The sequence below is a fragment of the Erpetoichthys calabaricus genome, chromosome 5 (genome assembly GCF_900747795.2).
Source record: "Erpetoichthys calabaricus chromosome 5, fErpCal1.3, whole genome shotgun sequence".
Taxonomy (NCBI): Eukaryota; Metazoa; Chordata; class Cladistia; order Polypteriformes; family Polypteridae; genus Erpetoichthys; species Erpetoichthys calabaricus.
In genome coordinates this window covers 198,098,854-198,112,452 of record NC_041398.2, presented here as the reverse complement: position 1 = coordinate 198,112,452, position 13,599 = coordinate 198,098,854, and positions in this window count along the sequence as shown.

Below are 13,599 nucleotides of genomic sequence, written 5' to 3'. Positions count from 1 at the left end.
CAAACTGGTCTTTCTTAAAAAGTTACACATTTCCAAAGGTTAGTTAATTATTAGTGACAACACCTTCACTCTCAGCTACTATCCAAACAGCTAGTAGAGAACATCCATCCATCCATTTTCCAACCCGCTGAATCCGAACACAGGGTCACGGGGGTCTGCTGTAGCCAATCCCAGCTAACACAGGGCACAAGGCAGGAACCAATCCTGGGCAGGGTGCCAACCCACCGCAGTAGTAGAGAATATTTTACCAAAATCAAACACCAAGAAAAAATAGACAATGAGAATAATTTTTATTTACCAGTCATTCATCTAGAGATTGCAGATAATGCTGTAGAGCAGAGGTCCCAAACTCCAATCCTGGAGGGCCACAGTGGCTGCAGGTTTTCATTCTAACCCTTTTCTTAATTAGTGACCTGTTTTTGCTGCTAAATAACTTCTTTTGAATTCAATTTAATTTACTTGCTATTGATGACTCAGACCACTTAATTGTTTCTTTTTCCTTAATTAGCAGCCAAACAATAATGAGATACAAAATGAAGCAAAACATGACCAGCAAACTGTGTCCATCACACAATACCTGAAATTAAAGAAAGACGAAAGTCTCAGGAATGCTGATTTGCTCAGTTCGACAAAGAACGGGTTTAATTAACAACAAGAATCAATACCTCATTAAGCAACTGGCTGGAGTGAAATTGGTTGGGGTTTAAGGCTTTGACTTGGTCATCTGTTGGCTCTTTCCACATCTCATTTCTGTTTTGCTGCCATTTAATGAAAAAATGAAGCAATTCAGAGGAGTGAATCCTTAAAAACAGGGCTATTAAAATGAAGGGAAAAGGAGTTAATTAGCAGCAAAAACTGGTCACCAATCAAGAAAAGGGTTAGAATGAAAACCTGCAGCCACTGTGGCCCTGCAGGACCAGAGTTGGAGACACCTGCTGTAGAGTATAGACATTCATTCTTTAAGGTAAGACAGTGGGAAATAAGCTTTGCATTTTGATAATGAATAAATCAATCCAGAAATAAATGAGTTTGTTTTAAAACATGTAACTGCTATTGAAAGAAATCAGGTGTTAAAAATGTACTTCACAACTACATATATATAATTATTATTTACAGCAGTAAATACTTATAGAAAACTATATTGTAGAGGAGGAAGCATGCACTTATAGCATGTGGCCACACTCACCACACGATGAACCACCTGGATTGGGGCCTGAGTGCAGCGGGTGACACCTCAGCACCACACTGGAACAGTGTGAGGTTTTTTAGAGTGACTGGAGTGACAATCCTGCCACCAACCTCCAAGTTGGAGAACCTGTTTGCAGAGATGGATGAAGATTAACATTATACTCAGGACGAAGCAATTGCAGGTTAAGGGCCTTGCTCAAGGGCCCAATTGAGTAGAGTCACTTCTGGCATTTATGGGATTTGAACCAACAACCTTACGATTGCCGGTGCAGATCCCTAGCCTCGGAGCCTCCATTGCAGTTTGTAGAAAATAGAATTGACAATATATGAATGTATGCATATGTGTTATTTAACTATAACTTGTTAGAAGATGCATTGATTCAAATAATCATTCAATAAATTATTATAAAAGTATTATTTTATTCCATCAGTTGGTAATCACTAGACTCACTGTGATTGACATCTGGAAAACATTGACATGTAACACATGATGGTATTAGCAGTGATGTTTCCACTGTAAATGTTTAATTATAGTAACATGCTTTACAATTTAATGTCCAAGTGCCAATAATATTATGCACCACACATTAGTAGTAAACTCAACAGGATCAGTGCAAACAGAAAAGACATATTTAGCTGCTATCTCTTTTACACAGGCATATTTGCTGATATATAGTGTTTCTTCATTCAAAGCAAAGTATACTGTAGAGAGTACAGAGTTGAAGGGGATTGGAATTGTGAACTCATGAAAGAGAAACTGAAGACAAAAATGGGGGAAAACCATATGGCCTCCCGTTTAGCTTTCTGTCACCTAACTTCAGAACATTGAGTGTGTCTGCACGCACACACACATGACTGGATTAAGGGGAAAACTAAGGCAGAAACCTGGTTTCTTAAAAATGCATGTTTACATGGTCATATAATCTTTTGGAGTTCTGGTTTTTCAAAACTCTCTGATGTAATTAAACTGTGCAAAAAAGAGTTAAACGTCATCATCAGCCACCGTGAATCTGGAAATAAGCATGCTTGTGATAATTTTCTTGTGTTTTATAAATATGTTTAGTCAAATGAACACTTTATTTATTGTTTTTTGATACTGGATTGCATGCATCACACTCTTTTCTGCTTGGCTGTGCAATTGAGCCCTGAAAAGGACCCAGTATGTGTGATTTTTGCTTTGAACCCAGGGCTGCCAGAATAATAATAATGCAGGTATTTTTACTTCAGTAAGATAAGTATTGCATTAGGTTACTTGTTACTTTAAAAAGTAATCAGACTACTTAATGTGAGTTACTTTTAATGTGTTACCCTACTGCTCTTGAGATTGCGTTACTGAGTTCAGCGCTGTATGTTTAGATCATCTATATAAATTTAGTGATTTCTGAAATACCGAAACAGATTAATTCAGTAATTAGAAGGATTAATGTGAACATTTGTCTCTGGAATTTTCTTTTGTGGATGATTCTACTAGTGGCTGCTGAAAGCATGTACGAAGCTAACACAAGTGCAGTCTGACAGAATGCAATGGACAGGCGCAGACTACAAAATCTTCACCAATAACCCAGTTAAGGGTTTACGTGGCCACATAATCACATTATTTGTGGAGAAATCTACCTCTATTAATCAGGCTTCTTAGAGACCAATAACTTGGTTTCTCTGGGTTCACATGGAATTTTAGAAACCAGGTTTCTGTGAATAACAGTTATTCTGGTTAATGTAAACATGCCTGTGAATGAAATCTAGATAGTTACATTTTTATAGTGTTTTTAGAATAAAAGCAATTTACATACACATAAGGGGATCCACTTCAACCACCACCAATGTGTTGCATCCACCTGGATGATGCAATGGCAGCCACTTTTGCACTGGTACGCTTACAACACATGAGCTATGAGGTGGTAAAGGGATGAGGGATAATTAGCCAATTAGAAACAGGGACAATTGGGGAGCCAAAATGGAAAAAGTCAAGCTGGGCAATTGAGCCAGGAAATCAGGGTACATCCCACTCTTTTCAAAGGATGCCCAGGGATCTGATAGATAGATAGATAGATAGATAGATAGATAGATAGATAGATAGATAGATAGATAGATAGATAGATAGATAGATAGATAGATAGATAGAACAAACTTTGTCCCCAGGGCGAAATTTGTTCATTTACAGAAACTCACTAAATAAATAAATAGTAAATAAGTTTGAATAAAAAATAAAAGAAAAACAGTGAGAAATATGGAGCTTTCATAAAGAGGCTGCTTCTTGCACATGAACACTGAGAGTCAGAACCTTGGGTTTATGTCTCATCTGAAGGATGGCACCATTTTTACCCCACAGTGTCTGAGTATTGGAGTATTAGGTTCCACACACAGACCAGAGGATAAGCGCCTCTTGCTGGCCTCAACTCTTCCAGCAGCAACCCAGCTTTTCAAGACAAGGTTGGTCTCACTTCCAACTACTGTCCAGGCCCAAACATGCTTAACTTGAGGTGGATTACCTAATTCCAAATAGCAAATAAAAGAATAAGACAATGATTTTACAAACAAATGATAAAACACTTTTAGCAATCAAGAAAAAAAAACAAATTAATAAATAAAAATATAAGCAAAGCATATGATTATTTTTTCCACATGGAGAATAGAGCAGTGGGGCTCAGCTAGAAATCTTAAAATGCATTCATTTAAAAAGAAGAGGGCAGCATGCTGGCACAGTTGTTAGTGCTGCTCCATCAGTGATATAGCACTTGAATTTCACTCCTGGTGGTTTTCTGTAATGATTTTTACTTTCTCTGTGGTTTTCTTTCTGCTTCCTCAAAGACATCCAGGTCAGATTAAATGGCATTTCAGAACTGAATGTGTGAGCTTGAGTGGACCTTGCAATATAGACTGTTGCTTTGAGCTAGAGTATTTGGGTCTGAGAATGTTATATTATAAAATGATTAACAATTTAGCTTGCCATTTTTTACTCATTTTAGGAGAGATCATTAGCATTCTAAAGCTGAAGGTGAACTTACGTCAGTCAAATATATGAAGATCACAGCACTACAAAAGAAAATAACTTATTGTATTCTGCCCTGAAGTCAATAACTGAGTAGTACATACTGTATATGATTGTTTTCCATTCTTTAAGATCCACCAGTGGAGTAGTGTTCTTCTATCTTCTACAGAAGCCAAACTGACAATTTTATCTTTTACATGTGGCATTTATGAATTACCCAGGATTTTACAGTAAGCTGTAGTCTCACCTGTATTTCTTTCTATTCTTAAATTAGAGTGTTTCAAGTAGGAAAAGGTGGAACACTACACTTAGTGCCACTGTGCTAAAACAAGCTCACCGCATGCAGCCAAAGAATTATGCAGAGTAGGACAAATCCACAAAGCAGGAGATGGGTTGAAAAATGTAAAAAGAAATTATATAAAAAGTACTATATTAAAGCAAAGTTCAAATCATTTAAAAAAAGCATAGAATATATAGGCACAAACATATATAAAAAAATGTATATTTTGCATAGCAATTAAAAGTGTCATTCTTTAAAATGTACAACTCACACTCAGTCATAATGATAGATTACTAATAGCAGGTTTAGCATTTAAAGAAAGATTCTGAAGATTGTAAAAGTTGAAAGAATCGTTCAGTTTATATGATGGGATAAATACAGACATTTTCTTTATAATGTACAGCATCTGCGTTATGCTACAAAGAATCCAGTTTCAATTTAGGCTATTTTAGATGCCAAAACACAACTAAAATTAACATAAGGAGGTTTACTGCTACAGCTGCAGAGCTCTGTATTTTGCGTGCTGTAACACAATTCATATTTACATAAAGCAACAACCTAATTGGAAACAGCAGAGAGCCATGGCCACTTTTGGAATGCCACGGCACTCCAAATCAAATTAAAGTACCTTATATTTACAAAGGGTTTATAGTTTATTGGCACAATATACCATACAATTACATATATTTACAATATATCAGTTGTAAGTGGTAGTAATGTATTTATCCAACATGTCATGTTAAACAAAAATACATGTTGAAGTTTTGCTAAAGATAGTCCATTCATCTTCTTTCTCAGCCATGGGCCACTGGGAATAACAGTTCATCCCATTGGCAGCATCAGATAGAAATCTGTAACAAAATCAAATATATGCCCCTACACTTACTTGTGCACATTCTACTTAGAGTCAGATTCCAAAGAATTAGATTTGGACTAAAAGAAAACAGAAGAATTAGTGAATTAATAAAAGGATTTCTGAGAAAAGTTCTTTTAAATGCATGCTTACAATGCACCTGACAGAAATTATCATGGGAAGAGATTAAATCTACTTCAGGGACAACTAAGTCTGAAGTATGAAAGTGAGTTGGAGAAGAAGTGTGTGTGGTAACAATTCAAAATGTTATATAAAGCGGTTGTCTCTTGTAATATATGTGTCACAAAATTGGTAGACAGCGGTAGTCCTATGCCATAACCATTTTTTATTTTTCTAAAAAGGTTAGTTCAGAAACTTTCATTTAATAAAAAGAGGGATGCAGAGAATGAGTGGGATGGAATTCATCTATGAAAGTAATAGAGGAAGCTGAGGTTGGGGTCAAAAACAAAACTGATTCAAAACTAAAATGTTGAAAGTTTTATATTTAAACCAACAGAGAATTTTAAAAATAGTTATGTTTCCAGGTGAGTAAACTCAGTTTATTGTTGATGACAGAGCAAGCAGAAATGGCACATTTGCAAGGTTCCCATAGTATTTCCTTTTTCCCTAGAATGAGGGGTTGTGACATCTTCTTCTCTCTTGGTCAAGAGTGGAAGTGTTTAAAGTGGCAGGCATAGTCAGTTGGGAGTCATAATCTATTTCTAGGCTGGCAAAGTCAGAACTGTAAAGGAAGCAGATGGATACGTAAACTCTCTGATCCTTTCCAGGACCCCTTCCTAAGTTCCCTTTGAGTTAGTCTCTGCCAGGTTAAATAGATTTCACGCCCCTTGACAACTGCCTTCAAAAAAGTTACCAGGGAAACTGGATTTCTCTTGCCAACCAAAAAGGTGTTTCCTTTTTTTACTACAAAAGTACAAATAATGAGCATGCAACTTGCTCTTAAACAAGACAACCGTTATAGAACATTCACATAGTGATAAGCGGTATCATAGCAACCCACAAACGGAGGAACTGACGACGCCATCATTGTTCAACAACAAAATGGTCAAAAGTGATAAATGAATACAAATAAACTTAAGAGAATGTAAACATTATGATTAGTCTCCAATTAAAGTGTGACCAACAAGTGTGAGTCATATGTACAAACTATTAGTGATTATATTAACAAGAGCAGAAGTTATGTATGCAAATAACAAAATGGGCATGACAGAGCAACAAAATATAGTAACTAAATTTTTACAAAAATCATAAGGCAAATTAATAAACAGTAATAGTAAAATAAGAAAAAGCTACATATAATAATTTGTGTAAAGTTCATACTATAATGTAACTTCGAAAATTAAAGAAGAGGGACTAAAGAAATGTAACAGTACCCAAATGACTGAGTGGTTTGATATTTCACAGTCAATAGATGTTTTTCACTGTTTCCAACATGGGAAAAATTAAAAATGGATTTGTTGGAAACTGTTAAGTTTTTCCTGTTTATTTTGAAACTGAAATGTTGATACTTGGGTGGATGCAGGAATAATTAAAAGTCATTGGCTGAATGCTGACCATTTGGATTTTGTACTGGTTGATAAAATGGATGCTTCATTATTATTTTTTGCTGTGGAGAGAAAAACTTTGACTGTTGCCCTGTAAATTTTCAGTTTAGGATGCTAAATTAGATGATAAGAACATTGTCTCTGTTTGTTACTATTGTGACATATAAAGACTGTGGCGTTGTTCTATCAAGTGACAACAGTACAGGCGAGAATGGTACAGGTGATCTGAGAAGGCTCACATTGCTATTTATTATACTGGCATAATTTTACTAACAATCTAATCCTATTTTGATATTTTTCTGTATTGCAATAATATTAGCTATATGGAATTAACACTCCTACAAATAAAATGTCAATACAAATAAATGTAATCAACCTGCAAGCATAAATACATAAACATTTTTATTAAATTAGTGCAAAAGACTCTAATGTCAAGATGGTATGTTTCATAAAGTACCTAATAAATTACAGGTACTGTAAGCACTATTGTAAAACCTGTAAGACAAACCTTAATAGACCTTGGTCATTTTCAGAACTGCACAAAATCATTGCTTATTCTGACTTTGTCAGCTGTTTCATAGAGAACAGCTTTCTCAACCCTCTCCTCCCATGTTTAAGTGCTGAAAATATATATAGCCAGAAATTTAAAATTCTTCACCACCTAAACAAGCCGAGTATTCTTTTGCCTCTTTTAAAGTCCTACTAGTTACTTTTATTTATATGTAGTTCAAGATTATAGTTTGGTCACATTGATCCTGTACACATGCTCATCATGACATCATGTCTCTATTTACTGCCTCATTAATATGAATCTACGATTTTAAACTATTGTTAGATATCTTCTATAGTCATTAACACAATTGTTCAAGAAAAAGTGAAGTGTATTCAGAAGAGGACTGTGCATGTGGGACCATTTAAATGGGATGGACAGGCTGTGGCTTAGTCCAGGGTCAGCAAAGATCTGTTGACTTTTTTTTATTTTGTGACTCTTTTAAGCTTTAGATGTAGTTTTGAGGGCAAAAGATCAAATAACTAATTCTAGAACAATAAATGTGATTCTGGATGTGCAGTAAACTACAATGTTGTATAGCACAGTAGATGAATGCTAACTCTCAGGTAATGGCTAAGCTAATTAGCAACTATTAACTGGCTCAATAAATGTGAATATTTGTGTGATCTACAGCGGACTGTTCATCTTCTGCCATTCAAAAGAAAACGAATGGCTAATTAAATTAATCTCTGAATCTGTGTCAAGTTAAACAAGGAACAACAGATCATTGAAATGCTGGAAGAGTTCTTTAACTTAACGCCTTTAACTGCTGGAGCAAATTAAAAAAAAAACAGCTGCCTAAATTACACCGGTGGTTGTCTGATATCTTAAAGTGGTCTTCCCTCAACTTTTCAATAATTTTCTTAACTTCACATTTGTCACGGTTCATGCTGTCACCTTGTAACGTTTGAACTAGGAGCATGGAGAAAATCCAGTAGTTGGGAGAACTCTAGATGCCTTAGATATTTTTTTCCTTTTGTTTCTGACCTTTGATTACTGCAGATTGGACACACCAAGGAACAAACACCTGGGGTGAAGACACAGCCCAGAAGGCCAACAGAACAGCTCTCCAGGACCATCTTTTTGGTCACCTGACCTGAGAGACGCCTTTAAAAGGAACAACTGGAAGTGGACAAGGCAGTTCACATCTGACAGCAGCGAGAGGAGGAACTCCATCCTTTGGAAAAGGATGTACCCTATGCCTGTTGTGGAATGAAGCCTATAAAGAACCTGACAGAAGACCTCAAAAGAAAACCAAGATTTTTTTGAAAAACTTGATGTCGGACTAGAAGAAGCCTGTCTGGCTTTTTTTTCAATAGTTTTGTTAAAATTGCCCTAAATAAACTGTGCTTTATTGCCCATGATTTCTCATCCCACTGGTCACAGTGCCTCTAGGAGGTGACACATTATAAACCTTCTGGTCTACCATATCTCCAGAACCTGCATGCCTCTTTTCTAAAGGATAGAGATCTGCATTTCTGACAGACTGATATTGCCATGTTTATAGCAGACAGGATAGGTGTACTACACTTAACTGGTTCTTTTTGCCCTCATATACATATTCACTGCACAAGTGGTTTACTGATGAATAATTCTGCTGCCTTCAAAGAGATTCCATCTTTCATGTGAAAACTGACAGAATAGTATGTGGATCCATTAGGCAAGCTGTGGCCGGGAAAGGCTCAGTTTTGTCAGCAACAGGGTTCTGTGCACAGACAAAGGATTCTCTCAGAGAAGTAAATGTGCCTTTCAATTTTGGAAATATGCTACAATATCAGACATGGAATGACTCTAAATCTGTAGTTGATCAATATGGACTGCTACAGTCTCCATTAATTGTCAGGAGGTTGTTAATGTTAATGTTAACTGTTAAGAGGTTGTAATATTTCCAAGGAAACCATTGATTGCTTATACTGTCCTGAGGTCTATTGTGTTATATCAGTGGGCTATACAGTCTTTATCCAGATTTTGCCACAATTATCAATTATTTTCTTCTTTCATCACAGATTATTTTGGCAGAGACTACACCAGTCTCCAGACTGTGTTGATGACTAGTTCTGTGCGGGAATGCCTCATGGCATGCTTTAAACTCAATTGATGTGGGAGCATCAGACATGGCATCCTGTGGTACTCTGAAACATAAGCACCCTGTTAAATATCTCTTTGGTCTCATTCTTTTACTTAAAATAAACAAATGACAAAAATAAACAGCTGTTTCAAGCAGAATAAACACATATGAAAAAACTGCAGGACAGCACAGTGTGTTTAGTGCATTTTATTCTAGTAAAGCTTGAATATTCCACAATTAAGTGCAAATACCTGGAAATTAATATGATTTATGGACTGTATTTAAACCACAGGCCAACAATATAAAAACCCTTCTAAAACTACCCTCGTCAATTCTAAAAATGTTCACATTAGACGAAATTTGCAACTAGGCACATTAGTTAGTCTGTAGTCTTCAAAACAATATTTTGTTTAAAACACCAAATATGTATACATAAAAATACTATAGTGGAGCTTAGTTTGTCTGTGTAGATATCTACCTATGTAGGCTTACTGCTAAAAAGTGCTGATTAAAAACAAGTACTATAAACTGATTTAGTAATACTTTTAAAACACAGCTTTCAACACAATACAAAAGCATAAACAAAATAACCTGATAACCAGTTAGAAAAATGCATGAACTGAAGTAATCCATAGCACAACATAAAGCAGTCATCATAAGTCAGCATCTCCAGATCTAAAAAAGTGTTTGTCTCCTTCTTCTTTGTATTCAAGTGGTAAGCATATGCAACAACACTGGCAACTTGTTTACGACTGGTGGCTGTGGGGATAGTAAGACAGATAAACAGATTGGGGCAGTGGTGGCTGTTATATGGCCATTGAACAAGTGGTGAACTAGAAACTCTGCTAAAGTTCTCGGTTTATCATTTAATCTACATCCCCATTCTCACCTTTTGTCTTGAGTCTGGGGCAGTGTCTTAAAGAAAGACATTCCAGGCACAAAAGGTGGAAAATAGGTTCCTCCATATTATTGATGATGACTAAAACAGTGGAGGTTTGTTTTACATACAATTAAAATTCAATTTGTATGTGAATGAGGGTTTTAAAGTTGTTTGGGATGGAAAGCAAAGACTATTGCTCCCTAATGTCTCTCTCTGAATTGCCCTTCCCAAGATTTCTTCCATTTTTTTTTCCTACAAGGTTTTTTGGGAGGTTTTTTTTTTGTCTTCTTAGAGAGTCAAGGCTGGGGGCTCTCAAAAAACATGGTCTATTAAAGCCCATTGAGGCATTCCTTTTGTGATTTTGGGTGATGCAAGAAATACATTGTTGTTGTTGTTGTAAGGAGTATTCTGTGGCCGGAAACACTGCCCCTTTCTTTGATCACCCTTTAATTCTGCTGACACTTTCCCGATCGTCCTCATGGATTCACACGCTCTAATTTGCCTCAAACACTGCCTGCTTGAATATTCACACTGCTGGCTCTGCCTTGCAAGGCTCATTTTGCATGATCTGCGTTCAGTTCCCCACCACCATAAACTGATCCAGGCTAGGTTCATTCCAGAAACTTTGTGAGTACTGTTGTTGTAATGGCCAGCAAACAATGAATAGCAAGTTTTTGCAAATACATTGGCAAGTATACAGTATGAATTAAAACTTGAGATGCTTTTGCAGAAAGAAAAAAAAATCAACTTGAAAAATAAAGAAACAATAAACAGATTATGTTTAATGACATTGTAGACACTGCAGAGAATCTTCATTTAATAAAATATTTGACTAAACTTGAGGGTAAGTGGATGGAATGGTGTCACTCTTGAATTATGGAATCTACTGTACGTCCTGGGGTTTGTCTTCTAGAACTGTCTCTGTAGATTTTGAATATTTTTCCTGAATCTACACTGTTTTTTCAAAATACTTAACATTACATCAAGAAAATATAATGTATGTTGTTTTATTGATAACATATTTTTGTTATATAATAATCAGTCAAGGAAGGGATCAATAAATGTGGTCAGGTATATAGAACATGGAAATTAGCAGATGATACTACATTGGAAAAAAAAATTTGAACTCCCAGAAGCTTCGGACATTAATTGATAAATGTATATAATCTCCATTTTACAGATTAATAAGTGTGAAATGTTGGCTTTGAAAATCAGTAGTGTTAAATAAACCATGTTTGGGAAATATGATAACAAGAGTGGTAAGAAAAGAAATATTTTAACTGTATGACCTATTAATTAAGCTCATAGAAATGATAACTGATAACTCATTGGAATCACTCTGTATGCAGTACAGTTTTATTATACTAAGATAAAAGTAGTCCAGGACTTTTTACATATTAATGCACTGTGTAACAAATATAACTAATAATTAGTAAATCACTGTGGTTTTTGCACTAAATGGTCATGAACAAAATATTTATATTTGATTTTTTCTGTATTCTATACATAGTTGACTGCATTTATAACCAGATAGATAGATAGATAGATAGATAGATAGATAGATAGATAGATAGATAGATAGATAGATAGATAGAATATGGTCTGAACCCACACTTGAATGACTAAAAACAGAAAACCTCTGACTTGACAGTCATAGTCACTGTAAAGCATTATGCAGACATATTGCTATTGGTATTGTATAAAGGAGCTTCAGTAGCACTTCTTGACACACTTCACAGTGTTAGTGTGTCAGAGAGAGGATGTGCAACATTGTTTATAAATATGATAAATATAAGCTGCAGATTAAGGTTCCTTTTAAAATGTACACATATGTTTTAGCATATTCTGAGTGGGACAACAGAGGCATATTTGGAATTGTAAATAATGACAAAGATGACTAAAAAGAGAGCTACAATATTCTGCTGTTGCTACTCATTGTCTTCTTGAATAAACATCTGGATCTTTGGATCTTTCGCCTGAAAAAAGCCACTTAAACACAGCTGGAGAGACTGATCCTGACCCTCAGACACGAACTGTTCCTTGTTGCTGTTACATAAGCATCATCTGATGATAATGACGAAGATATATTTCTTGTTTGTATTGTTGTTTGAATATTCCAAGTCAACTGAAAACAGCAAATAGCATTAAAAGCTAAACTAAAGCTTTTTATCCACTAATGTTTGTGACTTTTGTCCTACACCATTATTTTGTAGTGTGTGTATGTAGTGGCTTTTAGATAAAAGATCCTAGTTTTAGGGAGCTTATGTCCTGAGGTGGGTGCAGGACTCTGCCAAAGATGTATCTTAGTTCTCTTCCTGTTTTGTGATTGTTACGGATGAGATATCGAGATACTTTGAAAATATCTTGTTTGGACACATGAGGGCTGCTTTTCTTCTGGTAAGGAGGTGATTTTTACCTTTTGAGCTCATCGATCTATAATCCTGCAAGTAGACCACAGCTGCACTGTAAACAATTGCTATTATTTTACAAGTATTTCCCACTGTAAAAGTACTGTTTTATTACTTCACAATATTTTACTGTAAAACACAATACATTATAAGAAATAACTTAGAGTTAAGCATTTCACAGTAAATTACAGTACTTGCAGGGAAAAAAAATGCATCCTGGGAGGTCTAACTTTTAGCTGAAAATAAACAAGGTTGGAATGAAACCTATATCGCACCCATCATCACAAAGGTAATTTTTCTTTCTCCTCAAGACCACATGGCTTAAGATTTTTTTAACTATTGAATTTGGTTTGACTATTTTTCTGAAACACAGTTGTATTATGTTGATGTAAATTAAAATCTTTTCACCCCAGGTTGACTATGTTTGAGAAATGTGCACCTAAGGAAAAATAGATTTGTGCGGGTTGCTATGTACAATGTTACACAATTTTTCAGGACTTTTCCTACATTTCAGGGGTATTTCTTAGCAGAGGATACTATAGTTGCATGAAACTTGATGATCTGAATATGAAAATGCCTGCTTTGGTGTAAAAGTGCAAATGGTTTTCCTAGTGATCCCCACACCTTTGGTCATTGGAAAAGAAAGTTAAACATTTTTAACAAACTTATTTTGTCCAAAGTGCTGCAATTTTTGTGTTGTTGTGGAACCTTATTTAAGTCGTTATCACATTACATGTCCTCAAGTCGAACAGGATGTTAAACGCGATGATTGCTGGCTAGAAATCACTCAAGATGTCACATATTAGCGACTGTGTGAT